Source organism: Aquarana catesbeiana, linkage group LG11, assembly GCF_042186555.1.
Source record: "Aquarana catesbeiana isolate 2022-GZ linkage group LG11, ASM4218655v1, whole genome shotgun sequence".
NCBI lineage: Eukaryota > Metazoa > Chordata > Amphibia > Anura > Ranidae > Aquarana > Aquarana catesbeiana.
In genome coordinates this window covers 119,613,968-119,627,704 of record NC_133334.1, presented here as the reverse complement: position 1 = coordinate 119,627,704, position 13,737 = coordinate 119,613,968, and the positions used below count along the sequence as shown (strand labels likewise).

The following is a 13,737-nucleotide window of genomic DNA, read 5'->3' as shown; positions in this document are numbered from 1 at the left end:
ATCTCAGTATAAATACAGCTGTTCTGTGAAGCCCTCAGAAGTTTGTTAGAGAACCTTAGTGAACAAACAGCATCATGAAGGTCAAGGAACACACCAGACAGGGATCAGGGAACTTTATCAGAGATAGAGTTGTGGGGAAGTTTAAAGCAGGGTTAGGTTATAAAAAAAAACAAAGCTTTGAACATCTCACAGAATACTTATTCAATCCATCATCCGAAAATGGAAAGAGTATGGCACAACTGCAAACCTATGAAGACATGGCCACCTACCTAAACTGACAGGCCAGGCAAGGAAAGTATTAATCATAGAAGCAGCCAAAAGGCCCATGGTAACTCTGGAGGAGCTGCAGAGATCCACAGCTCAGGTGGGAGAATCTGTCCACAGGACAACTATTAGTTGTGCACTCCACAAATCTGGCCTTTATGGAAGAGTGGCCATTGTTGAAAGAAACCCATAAGAAATCCCATTTGCAATTTGCAAGAAGCCAGGTGGGGGACACAGCAAATGTGGAAGAAGATGAGACCTAAATTGAATTATGTGTGGCGGAAAACACTGCACATCACCCTGAACACACAATCCCCACCGTGAAACATGGTGGTGGCAGCATCATGTTGTGGGGATGTTTTTCTTCTGCAGGGACAGGGAAGCTGGTCAGAGTTCATAGGAAGATGGATGGAGCCAAATACAGGGCAATCTTAGAAGAAAATCTGTTAGAGTCTGCAAAAGACTTGAGACTGGGGCGGAGGTTCACCTTCCAGCAGGACAACAACCCTAAACATACAGCCAGAGCTACAATGCAATGGTTTGGATCAAAGCATATTCATGTGTTTGAATAGCCCAATCAAAATCCAGACCTAAATCTAATTGGGAATCTGTGGCAAGACTTGAAAATTGCTGTTCTCTGTGTACATCCAATCCAATCTGACAGAGCTTGAGCTATTTTGCAAAGAAGAATGGGTAAAAATGTCACTCTCTATATGTGCAAAGCTGGTAGAGACATACCCAAAAAGAATTGCAGCTGTAATTGCAGCGAAAGATGGATCTACAAAGTATTGACCCAAATAAATACAGATGCACGCCACACTTTTCACTTATTTATTTGTAAAAAATGTTGAAAACCATTTATCATTTTCCTTTCACTTCTGAATTATGTGCCACTTTGTGTTGGTCTATCACATAAAACCCCAATAAAATACATTTACGTTTTTGGATATACTATGACAAAATGTGGAAGATTTCAAGAGGTATGTGTGCTAATATACAGTAATAATTGCAGTACTTCAATCAGTATAGTTCATATAACGTGATATAATATAGTTCCACTGTCATGTGATTGTTAAAAAGTCCAAGTGAATAGTCCACATCCGTCGCCACAGTTATAATTATCAACACCGTGTGAAACTCCTTCCACCAAACCGATGAAATGCACACTCACCGCAAGGATGCGCTGCCAGATGGTAAGCAGCAAACAGGCATTTACATTAAACTTATGTGAGCATCAATCACCACCTCCACAGGATTGGTCACCTCCACACTTCTCCTCCACTGGAGGCAGCACTCCGTACTTGTACTCATAAACCACACACCATGACTTTAAATCTGAGACTGGGATTCCTCTAGAACCTCAGTTGTCACAGAACCATATTTAAGGTTTAAGAGTCAAGCCAGTATAGCCATGATAACTTCTTTTCCAGGAATCCTCCAGGACAGTCACATAGGACTGGCTCTTCCTCCTCACAGCTCTTCCCTCAGTTTGCCTCTTGTGGCAGCTCCCATCGATTTGGTGGAAGAAGTTTCACATGGTGTTGATATTTATATTGTGGTGATTGTTGTGGACTAGTCACTTGCACTTTTGGACTATCACATGAAAAGTGTGACTATATAATATCATGTTATATGATTTATACTGATTAACCACCTCAATACAGGGCACTTTCACCCCCTTCCTGCCCAAGCCATTTTTCAGCTTTCAGCGCTGTTGAACTTTGAATGACAATTGCGCGGTCATGCAACACTGCACCCAAATGAAATTTTTTATCACTTTTTCCCCACAAATAGAGCTTTCTTTTGGTGGTATTTGATCACATCTGTGGTTTTTATTTATTGCGCTACAAACAAAAGAAGAGGGACAAGTTTGAAAAAACACAATATTTTTTACTTTTTGCTATAATAAATATCCAATTTTTTTTTTTTTTTTAACACATTTTTTCCTCAGTTTAGGCCAATATGTATTCTTCTACATATTTTTGGTTAAAAAAAAATCGCAATAAACGTATATTGATTGGTTTGCATAAAAGTTATAGCGTCTACAAAATAGGGGATAGATTTATAGCATTTTTATTATTATTTTATTTTTTTTTTTTACTAGTAATGGCGATTTTTATTGTGAATGCAATATTATGGCGGACATATCGGACACTTTTGACACATTTTTGGGACCATTCACACTTATACGGCGATCCGTGCTATAAAAATGCATTGATTACTGTGTAAATGTGACTGGCAGGGAAGGGGTTAACACTAGGGGGTGATCGAGGGGTTAAATGTGTGTCCTAGGGAGGTGATTCTAACTGTGGGGGGAGGGGACTGACTGGGGAGGTGACCGATCGGTGTCCCTATGTACAAGGGACACACCATCGGTCTCCTCTCCTCTGACAGGATGTGGATCTGTGTGTTTACACACACAGATCCATGGTCCTGCTCAATTACTGGGCAATCGTGGGTGCCTGGCGGATATCACGGCCGCCGGGCACGCGCATCGGGTCCCCAGTGATGTGGCGGGCCCCCTAGTGGCTCAGGAAGGCGATCACGTCATATGACGTCCGCCCAGAATGAGAGCTGCCTCGTCCCGCCGTCATATGACAGTGGGCGGGTTTCTAGTGGTTAAAGAGCTGCAATTATTAAGCCCCATACACACTATCAGATTTTCTGCTGATTTTTGTCTTCAGATTTACCAAAACCATGTAGCACAAGGGCCTGTCTGATTGCATACAAATTGAAACACCTAAGGTTTGACCTCATATTATATGGTTTTGGTAAATCTGAAGACAAAAATCAGCAGAAAATCTGATAGTGTGTATGGGGCTTTACTGTATATTTGCTATATGACTAAAGCTGTCCATACATTTAGCAAATTTTGGCTGGTTTCTGATTAATTCACCCAAAATTCTTCGATTGAAAAATTGAAGGAGCCAGACGAAAAAATTTTGTCTGAACAGTGGCTGAATCAAATCAGATGTAGCCACCATTTGACTATTCTGACATAAACCTTCGGTGGCTGTCAAAGTATAATAGATGCAGAAGGAATTTTGTTCATCTACACTGTGTAGGAATTTATGGCCAGCTTTAGAGTTGTACGGAAAAGGCGATTCTATCACTTATATTCAACCAAACATTACTTGGCAGGACTCTGCATTCACTATATCTGGTCTCCCACAGTATACAAAACATGGAAAAGCAATTATTTTACTAAATAAAAACTGCTAAATACCTTTTCTCATCAGCAGTATATAGCAGTCTTGTGACTTCTATCAGTGTCTGGTTAAAGCTTGTAGGAGGAGTTTTCATTCTCCCCTGACTGTCCTATGAGGCTGCAGGACCCCTGACCCTCTGTCTGGACAGTGCTGATTGGCCCTGTGCTGATTACATGCAACCTCCCAAGAAAAATAAAAACTCTGTAGCAATACACACCAAACTGAGCATGTGCAGAGTGACTCCAAAGGCTCGGTACTATCAGCAGATAGATTGGGGACAGTGGAAGAAGGGTAGGATCAGAAAAGACAGGATCAAACAGCCTTTTTACACAATGCAGAGGATTAACCCCTTAGGTTCCACAGTGAGTATAACAAGCATGCGTTACTGCATATACAGACTGATTTTACTGTTGTGGGTTTAGTAAAACTTTAAAGCTGAACTCCAGGCAGATATAAAAAAACACAAATGAATGCAGCTCTGTACTCCTTCATAGAACATTAAATGTATGTTTTAAATGCAAGCAATATAAGTACCTCACTTTGACCTCTCATCAGACTCTTGAAGTGCCTTTCCAGCAAAACTCAGACTGGGAGAGGGAGAAGCAGCACAACAAGCCAATCGTTTGTGCTACAGTGTTAATGTTCTAACAAGAGACATGGTAATAGGAAGAGAGAGCACAGTGATGAAGCATGAGCTCATTAGTTTGAAGCCTCTGCTGTCACTGTCCAATCACAGACTAGGGGAGGGACAAAACCTGTAACTGTTACATAACTACAGCATAGAAAAAAGCAGGTCTTCTCCCATCCTGTGCCAGGCAGGGCTGTGCTGTATGGTAGATCTGTGTAAATATCACAACTATATGAACAGAAATAGAAATTATTCCATTAGCTGCTAACCATGCAATGAGTCACAAGAGAGAAAGGGAAATTTGTAGCCATGTGGTAGCCCAGTTTACGATACGTGGTATGGTAAGGCCCCAAAGGGAGAAATGCTTACATCTGCTATCAATGACAATTTTGGAATATGAAAATGGCACCAGAAACATTATGTTGGTTGACATAACTGCATGCAGTAGCTTCTTACTGGAGGCAACAATGGAGTTTTATAGAGTGGAGTTTTTTACTTTTTTTATGGAGTTTTATACTTCTGCAAACCCATGTGTTAAACCATGTTACTATACATTGTATCAGCACATTGTGATCCACGCTACATATACTGCTCACAGGAGTAAAGCAGCTGCCTTCAGTATTTTATTCACTATTGGCATTTTGACCACTTTTAAAATATACAGAAACACCTGTCAAATGTGTGAAAATGTATTTATAGAAGTAAGACATCAGTTACTATAGATATTCACAGGAGGTCAGTCATTTTACCTTATGTAATGGGGGTTATGTCTTTCACATACATTCTGTTTTATATACATCATTGTATTGATATAAAAAAAAAACCTTACTGAAGAAAGAGTTTATTAAATTGGTGATAATCTAAGAAGCACTTGCATGATGAATCCTTGATACAGTCATACAGTCACTAAGAGGGTTGTGCTGTATTATTGGAGGAAACTAAAATGAAAAGTGTTGGCCAAAGCAATTAGACGCCGTCAAGTTGTAGGGCATACTAATTAAAAATGATGTTATGTTTATTGCTATGGGGACTATTTGCTTTCAGTCTTCCTTTGTATCATCTCCCTGTCAAGCATTTTTTGTGCAAACATTTTCCCTAGCTCATTTCTGAAGGGTGGAGAAACATTCACCAGTTATGGGGCTGTGAACCTCTGTCAAGAATCTAAAAGTATGACCGAGAGAATAAAGTCCCTGCTGTGAAAGACAAATGTCCAATAAAAAATGGAAATAAGGCTATTTATGAAAGTGTTAGCTAATTTCTTTTGCTTAAAGAATATGCAAACGGAATCAGTATAATCTCAAATAAGAATTAATGCATGAAGTTACTTTGTCAGGATCTTCCTGTTAAAGCATCCCACCCAAACCATCTGGGTTCTACCACCCAAGTATATTGCCTGTTTCCATTATTGTGTTATAGTAAAGTGTGGAGTAAAAGTCCAGCAAGCTACATTTTGGATGTTTTGACCGGTTGTAGTTTGCTATTCAGGTCAATTCAAATGGAGCATTTTAAATAATGTTTGTATGTGTTTTAGTGGGAACATGCCCCAAACAGGATTTCTCTAGTCACATGCAGAGGCCTAACTACCACCATAGCGACCCATGCGGGCGCTATGGGGCCCGCAGCCGAGTGGGGCCCAGTGAGGATAAGAGCACCGCCGGCACAGTCTCCCAGCCAGGGGAAGAGAGAGGAAAGGAAAAGGCGAGCTGTCCGTATCAGCAGAGAGCTGAATTGCCCGATGTAATAGCTTTCATTAGAACTTCCAGTGTTCCCGGGGCTCACGTCACATAGCTCCACCTTTTGGCCCGGTGCCTTTGATAGACAGAACGCCGATCCAATGCGGGACATGTGACATCATCAAAGGCGTCGGGCCAAGAGGTGGGGCTATGTGACAATGAGCCCCAGGAAGACAGGAAATTCAAATGAAAGCTATTACAGCGGGCAATCCCGCTCTCTCATGATTCCGGGTGGCTTGCCTCTTCCTCTGCATAGGTGGGGCTGTATGGGACACAGGCAGACCAGGCTGTATTGGGCACAGGTCATGCTGTATGGGGCACAGGTCACGCTGTATTGAGCACAGGTCACGCTGTATGTGGCACAGGTCACGCTGTATTGAGCACAGGTCATGCTGTATGTGGCACAGGTCACGCTGTATTGAGCACAGGTCACGCTGTATGTGGCACAGGTCACTCTGCATTGACACTAGGGCAGCTGTGGGGGGGGGGGGATGTTTGCAGGGGGGCCCACACAACATTTTGCTATGGGGCCCTGCTATTTCTAGTTACGCCCCTGGTCACATGAGCCTTATTTAGGGTTATGGAGCCTTGTACAGAGAGGAATAAAATTAATGATCAGGCAAGGTTTTCTAAGTAAAAAGTTCAGCTTGCTACTGCCACAGGAATTGTCCATCCTCTCAAGTTCCGTCAAGGTGCAGGATCAGACTTGCCAAAAAGCCTTGATATGTTTGACACGTTATGGTTAAGCATAAATGTGTGAAATGCGCCGAGGGTTTTTTGTCACTGTATGTGGCTGAATATGCCAATTTTAAGGTCCAAAGAATATCTTTACACTAGTTTGGATCTTGAATTATTTTTGCAATATTTTGTAACCCAGCTAATCGTTTTGTTTCAAGAAAATACTAATTTGGGACTTTCTTGCACCATATGATTTAGGCAATTGATCATTGCTGAATTAAACAAACAAGACTGAATTGAAAGACTATGATCTTATATCGATGAATTTCTTTAGTTCTACAATATATAGTTTTCCAGAGAGACAAGAGTTTTCATTAATGAAGACAGGAAATAATAATAGCCAAAAATTTTCTCAGCAGTGCACTACCTTAGATGTTATATATTAACAAAAGTAATGGTATATGAAGCCCACAATTAAAAACAATTTAAACAATATTGACCACACTCCCTGGGAGAAACGTGTGAGTAGAACAGCAAACTCAGCAATAATCAATAAGTTAAAGAACTGTAATAAAAATTACTATTTTTTCAATTAGAGTACAGTAATCTAGAAACTCCCTCAATGTATATAAAATTACATTAGAAAATTAAATGGACTACTCACAAGTTTCTCTCTAGGCAGAATCCTATAGAACACCAATATAGGATTACAATAAGGCAAATAATGATCCTGTTGGAATATCAGTCTGAGGACAATCCTAAAGGGACCAAAGCTGAACATTCAGCAGAATTTAGTATTGCATGTAATGGAATTTTGGGATGGAAGTGGGCTACACATTAACAATAAATCAAACAGGTGTTCCTTCAAAAAGGTTCCCACAAGAGACACCCTTGGCCTTTGGGATCTTGCAACATAAACCCATAGGGGAAAATCATTTGCATGCCATACAAAAACATGTTTTCTTTACAGTGAGGAAGGTTTAGAACTTTTGCTTGTATTTGGTTGTTGCATGTGTCCCTCTGAGGGCGAATTTCCCTCACGTCCTGTCCAGGCAATAGGTGTCAAATGAAACAGGAATAGAAACGAAATTACTTTCATGGTCAACATTTAAAATCAGTCATAAAAATATTATTTTAAGGCACACAGGGTGTTTTCCGATTCTGACAGAGGGCCTAACCCTTTTAATGGTCAAAACTAAGGAAATGTTTTGGCTGATGTTGGGCTTTAGCAATCAGGTTACACTGCTGTTGAACAAAGACTCTGTAACAGGGAGAGCAGTGAATCTCAGATTTCACAAGGAGTGCTGTCAGATGTCCATCAACAAGGCATCTAAAGACCTACCTAGAATATATATATATAGAATATAGAATAGGGGGGTCTAAAGTAAGTCACATGTTGGCTTATAATTGTTTCTTAGGGACTCAAGCTGTGAAGATTCCTGCCATCTTGGAGTTACCTTCTCAATAATATAGAATACGCTACCTTCTCAATAATATAGAATACATTATATGTTTTGTTATAACCATGGCAGGTGTGTAGATCTGAGAACACAAGCACAGAGATTTTCCTACCAGAGTCCCAGAGATATACAATAACAAAAAATAAAGTGATTTAGCTAGCAGTAGTTAGTCACATGCAATTGGACGTCTTCTGTAATGTTGAAGGCATTTTGTAAATCAGCCAAGCCACTTCTTCAGTTCTGATGAATGTCATGAATATCCCCCAACATTTATAGATGTTTGTTCATGACACTCATTAGAACTGAAAAAGTGGCTTGGATAAGCTGTGCAACATTTTCAACATTACAGAACGAGTGCAGCTGAATGTGACTAACTACTAATAGTTAACCATGACCTGGATAAATGAGAACCTTCAAAGATATTGAGTGGTTTAACTCTCCAGAATGTACAAGAAACTGAAGGATCAGTTTTGTATAAACTGACATTTTAAGCCAGTGTCTTACATATTGGTCCACAGGGACTAGATCTTTCCTTAGAGTTCTCCACGTAGATTCACAGCTGAAGTGACAAATGAGCTACATTGGAATATTTCTAAGCAGCATGTCTTTGTTCTGTCATGGTTCCAGAGGACCACAGCTGGGCAACATCACATGAAACGATATCTGTTTACAATTTCCTGACATAAATGGTTCATTTATGTTCCGTGTCATATGTACATTATTATGCATTTTTGGTTCTGTTCAGTCCTAACCGGTCCTGTAATAATAAATACAGTAATAGCACAGCACCCATCAGCAGGCATATCTATTGGTGATGTTTATGATAATTCAAAGACCTCAACCTTGTAAATGTTTCTGCCATTTAACATTCATATAGTTACCATAACACTCTGGATAACTTAATCATTTATGGTACAAATCCACCACCCCATTCTGTATCCATGTGAGCCTTGCAGGGGGATCATGACACTGCTGTTTCTCATTCTACCAATCACCATTACAGCAGACTTTGGTGACGTAAGCGAGCAATAGCAGAGAAAGCTTTGGGGGAGGCGGCGGGTCACTTTTCATAGTGATTTGATAAAAACATTGCTATTTCCTCAATGTTCCTGTTAATGGAGCCATTAATTTAGTGTCACAGGGGACAGCAAGTCTCGAGTATGGCATAAGGCTATAGAATATTTATGTAGCTGCTCTAAGATTTCTAAGTGTACAGGGCAATGACAGGATCTCTAGAGACAAAGAACACAGATGTTCTTGTAACAAATGAATATTCCTTGTAGACCTTCATATTGTTATGGTCACACCGCCAAAGAGCCTAATTTTTTTGTTTTCCTTTAAGTAAAAATTTCTTATCCTTAGTTTGTGATATATAGTGACGTTCTTTTAGTTTTTGACGTATTATAGATATGATGCAAATAGTAAAATATGTTATAAAAAGAGACGGCATGATGTAAACGGCATACTATATATTTACTATATAAATGTGTGATATAGTATATAGAGAAGAAATTGTTCAGCCATTAAATTGTAATGTATATTGTGAACATAACTACACACACACCCACTGTACATAAGACAAACTATAAATGTATACAGCAGATATTCTGTACATGCATGGCTTATGTTGTAAATGAATAGATATTTACTTTGAATAGATGGCACATGCTGATGTACAAATAGACTGTGCATAGCAGAGGTTTGGCATATATAACAATAGTAGGTATAGAAGCAATATGTTGTCTATAGAGGCAGGAAGTATTTTTTATCGCTTTAAAGGATATAGTTTGTAACATTTTTAATCATATTTCTGATTTGGGGTGGTCAGACATAAGTAATCATTATGTGTGTTCTCATTGATTTTACCAGTTGGCATCATTATAGCAGGAATACAGATCCAGGATGGACTGTCTAGAGATGAAACATTATATTAGTCTGGAGCCCCACCCTACAGAGCTGAATTGAATATTTGCTGGTTAGTTCAGCCCTTCTCCTCTATTTTCTATTCTAAATTATGTTCTATAAGGAAAAATCAGAGATGATTTTTTTATTTCACACAATAGTGTTTCTGACACTGAGAGATGATCACTAGCAAGTGACAGTGATCAACATTTGCTGAGGACACATTTACCTACCTACCAAGTTTAATGTAACTTTGGATGTAAGTAACAGCCTAGTCACATCTAGTATGTAGTACATGGGAATGTAAACTTCAAGACATGCTCCTGCAGGCTTTTATGCCCCCATAGTGGATAGAATGTGTACTCTATTCTGAGCATACACATGTGGGTAGGAATAATTGCTCACAGGTTAATGCATTTATCGTATGAATAGGGGAATCAACCAATGTACCATTTGCATTAAGATTTAGAGTTAAAGCCGGCCATACATGGTTCAGCAGGGACCGGCCAAATTTACTAATATGGATCGACTTCTGTACAACCAGCCTGTCTGGTTTTGTTGCAGACAGTCTCCCCACTGTCAGAATTCAATAGCTCAGTGGGAATTGGGTCATTTTTTTTTTTATTCAACCTGTTGGTTGAAAGAATAAAATGAATCATGTATGGGCAACCTAACATTTTCACTTCCAGGTTCCTTTAAACTGGCCATAGAGAGCAGAGGGTGGCTGGAAGAGCAGGCATAGTCTGGCTGTCTTCAGGTATCTGTGCACTTCCCTCAATATGAACAGTTGCATTGGATAGTCATTCATGTTCAGGCCTATGAAGCAGGGCAGGGGAGGTGAATCTCCAGCCTCAGCTTATTGGGGGGTGGGGATGGTGAACAGTAATGAGTTTTCTAACTTGTCCAATTGTTAAACCATTCAAAGAGCCTTAGGTTGGCATTGCATGGATCAAAATGCAGATGGTTCAGCAGGTATTGGCTGAATTTCCATCCATGTATGGCCACTGTGGTTGATCAGAAGTTGATCTGCCTGATCTGATGGAAAATTTTTGCTTGATCAGTGCCGCAGGCTATAGACTGCAATGCTGATCAATGTATTTTGATAGCAGGGAAGTCTCAAGAATACAAAGACACAGTGGTGAGAATTCCCCCATCCACCTCGAATGTTGTCAATGGGGAAATTGGGTCAGTGATTTTGTTTTTCTCTCTGGTTTTACAGAAAAAATGAACTCATCTATAGTCAGCAGCTTCTAACACCATTTATTTATTACAGGTATTTTATTATTATTTATTTTGTATTTTATACAACAATTTATACAGCGCTTTACATATTGTGTACATACACATCAGTCCCTCTCCTCAAGTTGCTTAGAATCTAAGGTCCCTATCTCACATACATACACACATACAAATACTTGGGCAAAAATTAAAGTAGGCCATAGATGGATCAAAATTCAGCCAGTTCAGCAGGGACCAGCGGAATTTCAATCTATGGGTGGCCACTCCCCCTCAACAAAAGTTGATCGAATAATCGACTTCTGTTGAATGGGTTTGTTGTAAAACTTTTCTCGATCTGTGGCTGCAGCTGCTGATAAGTGTATATGGAAAGTGGAGAGTCCACACTATCAGAATGCAATATTTCAGCAGAGAGGATTCCTCTGTTCACCTCACTTGTGTGGATGGAAGATTAGGGTCATTTTTTTTGTTCTGCCCATTGGCTGAACAAAAAAAAAAAAAAATCCATCTATCGTAAGCTTTAGAAAGGAGCCAATTCACCAACCAGCATGACTTTAAAGTGTGGGAGGAAAGTGCAGAGGAAACCCAGGCTAGTACAGGGAGAACATACAAAATCTATGCAGGTTTCATTCTCTTTGGGGTTTGAACCAAGGATCCCAGTGCTGCAAGACAGGAGTGCAAACCACAAATAGGAAATTGGAATACCATTATCTAATGTGCATAGACACCTTTACATCTATAGGGCACCTATAGAAATGTGTAAGATCGGTAGTAAATTAGTGATATTTGTTGTGCTTGTGTATATAATATGTATATTTGATTGCCATAGAAAGATTGTGTTAAAAGATCAGCTTCTCACTGCTGTACTCCAATACATGGATATACTAAAGATGCCTTCATAGCTCTAACACTCTTAGTTTTACACCCCATAACTAACAAGAACCCATTGGTATCACTCCATGTACTTGAATTGATTCTGCACTGACCCCCACAGTCAACTGCCACTTCTCATTCAATATACTGAAATACAATACAGAAGGAATACTCCTCTAGTAGACTCCAGTATAACAGCACAGGACAACTCATACATAGTCCTGCACATAATATGAATAAAAGCATGGCAGATTGACAAAAAATGAATTTCACTATCATGCTATTTTTTTGGATTTATTTTTAGATTTAGTTTAAAACATTTTTTCCCCCAAATATTAGATTGCAAAACAATGCCTATTTGTTTATTGTAACTTTTGTTCTAAGTCATAGATACAACAAATTGTACACAATGGATTATAGGATTCTGAGCAGTTTATGATTTGTGTTTTAACAATCTGTCTATATACTTTTGAATTATGTGATGAGCACAGTGGAAATCTTTCTATACTATGGGCTCTGTAAATAGCTTTCCACAGCTACATATCACATTTGCCAGGAAAAGGTGGAATGACATTTTAAATCATTATACACAACATACAGATATGTCATGACAGCACCAAATAACCGGTACCATCTCCCATCCAAAAACTAGATTTGCTGACACAAACCCTAATTATTTACCTAAACCATTGTAAAATGATATGCAATGTAACAAATAAATCACTGCTCCTCTCTGGAAGCAAGGGGCTAATGAAAAACCATTACAGTCCCTTTCCCACCCTGCAGGAACAGATGTAAAAATCTGTCTTCGGCTCATGCACAGTAGCTGGGAAGCAAAGATAAAAATACTACAACATTAGCAGACAAGAGAGACTGAGGCAATGTTTATATGAAAACATGCCTGGGACACCATGCATGACTATATTCAGCCACAGAGCACGCCAGCACATCTTAGCGCTGGCAAAAAAAAAATCTATTCCATTCGGGGAAAACGACCATCCAGCAAAAAGCATCTTTTAGAATTTTATCCCTTTCGCATAGATACATGCATCGTTTTTCATTTTTTTTATGCACCTGCAGAAAAAAATGGCATAGGAATTTGGAAGCAAATAGATTGATACACTGATTTCTCTAACAGGTGAAGATTAAGAAATCAAATTAAAAAAAAAAAAAAAATGATAATTTTATTGTGGAAGAAGTGTGCCTGTGCTATGTGCAGTGACTGGAAGAGAATCCTGCTCTTACCTCCTGATTCCCTCTGTTCTGCTATAGACGCCTCCTCTCCCCGCCTGGCCTGTAGAATGAAATGCTGCTTTAAAGACTGTAGGGCTATTATCTTGTGTTTATTCCTGTATCCATAGAGACATCCTGTAAAACATCAAGGGAGTGTAATATAAATATAAGTGACCAAGGTCATTGAGAGAGGCGTAAGAGATGTACTCTTCTTGCTTGCAGCAGACAAGATTTCACTTGGTGAAGATGCAAGGCTGTGGATGGGTGCTGTTGGGAGGGGTGTGTCAGAATGAAACAAAGGCTGGCAATTAGGCACCGTCATGTACTGGCTAGCTGTTCCAGGACTGGGCTACAGTGTCTCCCACATTTTGCTGTAGCTATAGAAATAATAAATATTATACAAATATTGCATATATAAAAGTCAGACGTAAAATCAAACAATTCCGCAGCTGAATAATATCACAAAATATTTCAATAAATAAACAAAGAGTAAAATATATATATATATATATATATATATA

At 39.3% G+C, this 13,737-nt stretch overlaps 1 protein-coding gene across 1 annotated transcript in view; it reads right to left on the bottom strand.

The window, feature by feature from the left end:
* Positions 1-13,496, bottom strand: part of TPPP3 (tubulin polymerization promoting protein family member 3) — a 50,130-nt gene extending 36,634 nt beyond the window's left edge. Inside the window, exon 1 of the mRNA XM_073604959.1 lies at positions 13,229-13,496. The gene's annotated coding sequence lies outside the window, so the exon portion shown is untranslated. The remainder of the gene's footprint in view (positions 1-13,228) is intronic.
* Positions 13,497-13,737: the final 241 nt, after the last annotated feature.